Source organism: Trachemys scripta, chromosome 1, assembly GCF_013100865.1.
Source record: "Trachemys scripta elegans isolate TJP31775 chromosome 1, CAS_Tse_1.0, whole genome shotgun sequence".
Taxonomy (NCBI): domain Eukaryota; kingdom Metazoa; phylum Chordata; order Testudines; family Emydidae; genus Trachemys; species Trachemys scripta.
In genome coordinates, this window is record NC_048298.1 from 131,884,827 (window position 1) to 131,890,826 (window position 6,000).

Here is a 6,000-nt window from a genome sequence, read left to right on the forward strand (position 1 = left end):
TCTATAGCAATGGAAGAACCCCTTCCATCACTGTAGTGTCTATGCTACAGCGGTGCAGCTGTGCTGCTGTAGTGTTTCTAGTGTAGATATAGCCTCAGACATTGACAGAGGGATATCTGGGCCAAATCGGAGTGAGTACCTGGTGTTGCGACTTGGTGCATGGACTTGCAGGGCCACTCATGCTTGGAGAAGGGAAAGGGGCCCAGCCCCATGGGATAGAAGTTGCTGCCATGGGGTGAGTGTGGGTGGCTTGCTATCTGACCCTTGCCTCCCTTCTGCACCAGGCTGTGAGACGTATATGATTGCCTGGGGCCCTGCAACTATTCTAGACCCTTGTTGGGACTTACTATTTGGGAAGTACTGGCTTTGAGCCAGGCAGCAAAGTGCATTCTCAGAGGCAGAAACTTTGGTGCTGAGGGAACTTTTACCCTGAAAATGTATGTGCTGAATGAGTTCAGATACCTACAGTGGTTGGCAGATGTTTGCTGCATTACAGTGGAGCCTAAACCGGGTCTTAGGTGACTAAATACCTTTGTGAATCTAGCTCACACACCCCAGCACAACCCCTATCACTGGTCTTCTCAGCACTGTCCCATGAATGGGCCATCCTGCTCTCAGTGATTTCCCTTAGTCCTGTTACACCTCCAGGAATGGAGCCTTGTAAACGGCACTAGAAAGCTTTTAGGCCAGATTGTGGTCCCAGTTACACCAGTATCAATCTGATGTAAGTGCATTGGTTTCAAAGATGCGGCTCCAGATTTATAGCACAATAACACACACCCGAACTAGGCCTGTTTCTCTCTAGCTGCAGCCTCAGGCAGGTGGCTCATCATCAAATCAGCCAGCAGGTGTCCCTCATTCCCAGAGGAGCTGGTAATTCATGCTGTGAAATGTGTAAACTTCCATTGTCCAGCTCAGAGTGATCCTGTTAAACAGGGTTTGCTTCCGTCTATGCTAGGTTACCCTCAACTGGATTCAGTATAATTAAAGCAGCATTTCTCAAATGTGGCCACCGTGGCTGCCTGCAGTCACCAGGGGCTTTTCTTGTGGCCAAAGGCTCCTGGGCAGTGATTGGTAGAGGAGGGGAGGGAAGCAGCAACCCTCCCCAGAGGCCACCAGCAGGGGTTGGGTCCTGCCCCCCGCTAGAGCCAGAAATGCTGGAGGAGCAGGCAGTGAGTTCCCCACCTTCCTGAGGCTGGTGGAGCTTGGGCTTCTGGCTTCAGCCCTGGGGTGGCAGGTGGTGGGCAGCAGGCTCCAGTCAGGAAGCAGCGGGCTCTGGTCCCCGATCGAAGGGCTTCAGTCTGGACCCGCTGGCCCCCACTGCCTCCCCCAGCCCATTGTCCCTGGCCCCATTGCCTCCAACAGCCCCCCATTCATCACCCTGGCCCCCACAGCCTTGCTACCCACCTCCCCATCCAGGGCTTAATTTGTCCCGCAGCTTGCTTTGCTACAGCAGCCCAGCTTTGTAAATTTGCTGTGAAAAGTGATATTTGTATGTTTGTTAATATCACTTTTCATGGCCTCCCAGCGAGCTAGCAAGTCTGCAGCTATGAACAATGATATTAATAACCATACAAATACCATTGTTCATAGCAGCAGACTTACTAGCTAGCAAGTCTACAAAAAGCAACCAAAAAAAGCAAAAGAAACAACAACAAAAGACAAGAACATGAAAATCACCTTATTTTTGTGTCTATTCTGTTTAGGCCCAGCAAAGAATAGAGACAACTGTATGTTATTTGTATTATTGAATTAAAAAAACAAACAAACCCAAACCAAACTAAAAAAACCCACAAACCAACCTTACATAAATACAGTACAATGATTTGGACTTGTATTTGTGCATATTGATTTATTTTTCCTAACGTTAATTAAGTATTTTAGGAAAAAATGTCAGAGCAGCCACCTGCAAGAGTTGGTGGCCACACTCTGAGGCCACCAAAAAAATTGTTGTGAGCACCCCTGAATTAGAGTCCCATGTTAGAGAGGGCCTTATAGTTTGTCCCTATGGGATCCGATTGTAAACTCTCTGGGCCTGGGTCTGTCTCATTTTCTATTTGGTCAGATCCCAGCACTACAGAGCCTTAGGCATCTACTATAATATAAATGGTTAATAGTAAACCAATGAATTAAGCCGCTAATTCCTTTCAGGCTTACACACAGTCTGGTACTGGCAGAGTAACGCTGAGCTGGGGGAAGAAGGTATTTTTCTCATTCCCAGGCAGCAGAACTCATGCTGTGGGTTGAAGCTGGGGGAGGATCTATGTCGAAGGAGGAACATATTAGAGTTCCCCTAGGCACAGTATAGAGCTTGGTTCCCGTGGCATGGGAACAGATACTGACTGAACACAGGGAGGGGGAGAATGGCCAGTATGAAGGGTAGCACCAGAGTAGAACAGCTTCTCCAAATTTCTCCGTAGCACATAGCTTCCCTGTGCCCTGTCCTGACTTCTGTACCTAACTCCCTGTCTCCCTCGGGCAGTCTGTGGGTATTTACTGTGTTTGTGGGCAGGGCAGAACGAACATGGGCCCTGTTAATGCCTGGCGCATGTTGTGTGTGAGTTATCCCCCGATATAGAAAGAAGCATAAAACGGATGTGTTTGGCAAAGCACGTTCTCCTCCCGCTCCCCACTGTCTCTGTGTGTCTGACAGGAATGTGCAGAGTTGTCTGCGCCATGTCAGGACCATGGAGAGAGGCTCCGGGGATGTGTCTTCTAAGGCTACGTGGGATGCAAAGACCGCCCCTGGCTACTATCTCGCTGTTATGGAAATACTGTGCAGAAGCTGGGAACCAACGTGGGGACTAATTGGAGTGTATCATGAAGACGGTTTTATTATCTCACTAAGAATCACGCCCTCCTTTTTTTTGTTCTAGCCACAATATCCCAATGCATCCAAATGACCAGAGCCAGTATCCCATCAGTCCTCAGCCTCCATTAACCAAACATTGCATTTGGAATGTGAAGCAGGCACTAGGGAAGCAGGTGGAGAGTGCAGCACATGTCTTCAGGATCAGGGAGGGTTTGTGTTTGTGAGGCGAGCACACGTCTGAGATGGGGGACACGTTTACAGAGCAGCCAGTGCTCTAGCTCTGCCTATACCGCCATAAGGACTGTTCTAGCTGAAGCCATATTTAACCCAGGCTGTGGCTGGTCTGGCTCTGATCCCAGTGCAGGAAGGGCCTTAATCCCACCTTCCTTCTCACCTGTGGGGGCTTCAGCTGCCATTGTTGGAAGTTTGTCTCTGGGGGAGAAAGTCAAAGTACCTCTCCCCCAGCCCAGAACAGGGAGACCCACCAAGAGGCCAGAAGGTTTTCCTGGTGGCACAGAGATCATGGAGAAAACATTGGGAATGGGCAGGAAGAGATATTATAGAGACCCTTCAAGGCTAGCAGAACTAGCTCCAAGCCCCATTGATGCTGCTCTTGTGAAGTTTTTGATTCAGGGCCTTAGCAAAGGAGCCTAGCTCCCATGGCCCTTGGCAGCTTTATTATGACCAGTAAATGTCTGGCGATTATAAACCAGAGTCACTATGACAGACTCTCAAAAATACATCCACTCTCCCCCCCCCCCATTATCACAGAACCCAGCCTTAGTCAGGGGCTGGGAGATGGGATAGGTTCATGACACTGTAGCCCTAGGAAACCCACACAAATTATATTGTCCTTTCTGGGGGTAGTAGGAGTGTGAATTTTAATTTTTCATAGTGATTAGTGGTTCTGGGAGTTGGACCTGTTTACAGCTCAGGAATAGTACCAGAACCACTCCCTGATTATTTAAAACTGCTTTATTGGAAAATAACAAAACCAAATCAATATAATGGATTCACTGTCACATCAGGAAAATATCACTGAAGAAATGTACATATGCACAGCATTGTACAATCCCTGAAATGACAGCTCTGTCCCTCTCCCTCTGTCCAGATCTCTTCTTCGAGTCTGAAGAAGTCTTGGTGGTCTCACTAGTGAAGAGTGTCAGATATTCCTTGGGAGTGGAGGAGCCTGAGAACTCCCTGACTCAGGCTGGAAAACAGAGCCAGTGGAGAATCCAGACAAAGGGGCTGAAGTTACTCCCTCTGTGTCACCAGGGCTGGCATATCCTCATGGTTGGGTCCCCCACTGTGAATTCCCTTGGGAATCCATACAGAATGATGAGAGCAGGGAGTCACCATCATTGATCAACTGTGACAGCTCCAGAGACTCCATGGACTGAACCTGAGAGATGTGGAGGAAGCTGGAGTTGATGGTCACAGGGTGCACAGCAGTGGGAGAGGTTCCTGTGCTGGTCTGTGGGGCCCATGTGTTGTAGGCTTGGAAATCCGTAGGCATGGAAGGGGCCTGGAGGGGAGGCAGGTTAATTCTGGAGTCAAAGGCAGAGCTTGCTGGTCCCTGCAGATCCCACTGCATCCCTGGATCAGGTCCTGGGGATCCAGGAAGCGCTGGCCAATGAAAAAAGGAGAATGGATCATGCCAGGAGTGTGCACAGATCTGGGTCTGTAGGGAAGAGAAAGAAGAACATTTAAACACAACCCAGAGAGCTCAGAGCCATGCTCTGATTCCCAGGGCTCAGCTCTCTTCACTGCTAGCAGCACTAATAGCCTTGCCCTGGATATTTCTGTAGGCTCTTCTGTCTCAGAGGACCCCAAGGTGACTTACAGGTGGTGAATCTACTTGTTCTTGGGATGGTCTGAGGGGAGAAATCTGACCCTTAAACAGGTTCCAATTGCCCATAAATCAGTCCCCAACAAATCTGACAGGGCAGGAAGGAAACAGCCCAGAGGGGAGATCAGTGTAATGCTAAGATCTCAGCAGGTACCCAGCACTTCACAGGCTAGACCCCAACTCCTGGCAATCAATGTAGCTGCACTGTACTCACTGGAGCTGCCCGGCTTTACACACACAGGGGATCTGGCCCTGTGTCCCCAAAGCACTGGCCAGATACCAGTGAATATCCCCTTTGGAAAAGGCTCAGAGTACCCGTGTGTCTGTTGGCAGGTGTGAGCGGGTGTCTGCCCCATGGGGCATCTCACTGTCTGAGTGTCTCTGTGGGTGAGTGGGGGCATGGGTGGGGGACACTCAGCATGTGTCTGTGGGGGTGACTGGAAGTGTGTTTGTGTCTATGTGTAGCTCTCAAGCTCTCACCTGCAGGGTACAGAGGCTGCTCCCATGTGTCCTGTCTCCAGCGTAAAGTCTCCGGTGCTTCCCCCTTCTATTCTGGAACCAAATCCGGATCTGGAATTGGAGAGAAGAGGGACTGAAGGAGCTGCTGGCAGAGAAGGAACCTCAGGGATCCCTCGATGTCTGTCCCTTTTACCCTCCCTCCTGCCCTCCTTTTGGGAGGCTTTGAAAAAGCCTGTTCCCCTCCCCAGGCCTTGAGAAGAAGGGAAGAGTTGTGTGTCTTTCAGCAGATCTCGATGGCCCTGGATGAAGAATGGGAGGCAGGGACAGAGGGAAGGATCCCTCACGGCTGTCCGGTTGCATGAAAGAGTCTCACTGCACCAGACCCTTTCCCCTGATCCCTGCAGGTTACAGAGACTGTCCTCCCAGCCCCAGTACCTCCAGACCCACTGTCAGCACCACTCCCCCCACCCTCTGCTATGGCTCCATATTGTGCCCTGGCTGTAGAAACCACACAAGGCAAATTGTCTCTTAGGCAGAGAGAGGAGAAACCAGAGCCCCAGAGTGAGGGGCTGGACATACCTGTTGGTAGGTGAGTCCCGTCATCCCCGACAGCATTTCGGCCTGAGGCAGGTTGGGATATTTCTCTCGACGGAAGAAGGACTCCAGGATGTGCAGCTGATTCCGACTGTACAAGTTCCTCTTCCTCTTCCTCCACTTCCTCTGCTGCCCTCCACACTGACTGTGGGGGGGATCCCTGCTGGAGGCAGTAGCTTCCACACGGGTCCCAGCAGCAATGGAGGGGACCCGGGGCAAAGCCATGGAGTCGATCCCTGCTGTAAATCCAAAGGGAGAAGAGAGGAGAAGGGTCAGAGGAAGATGC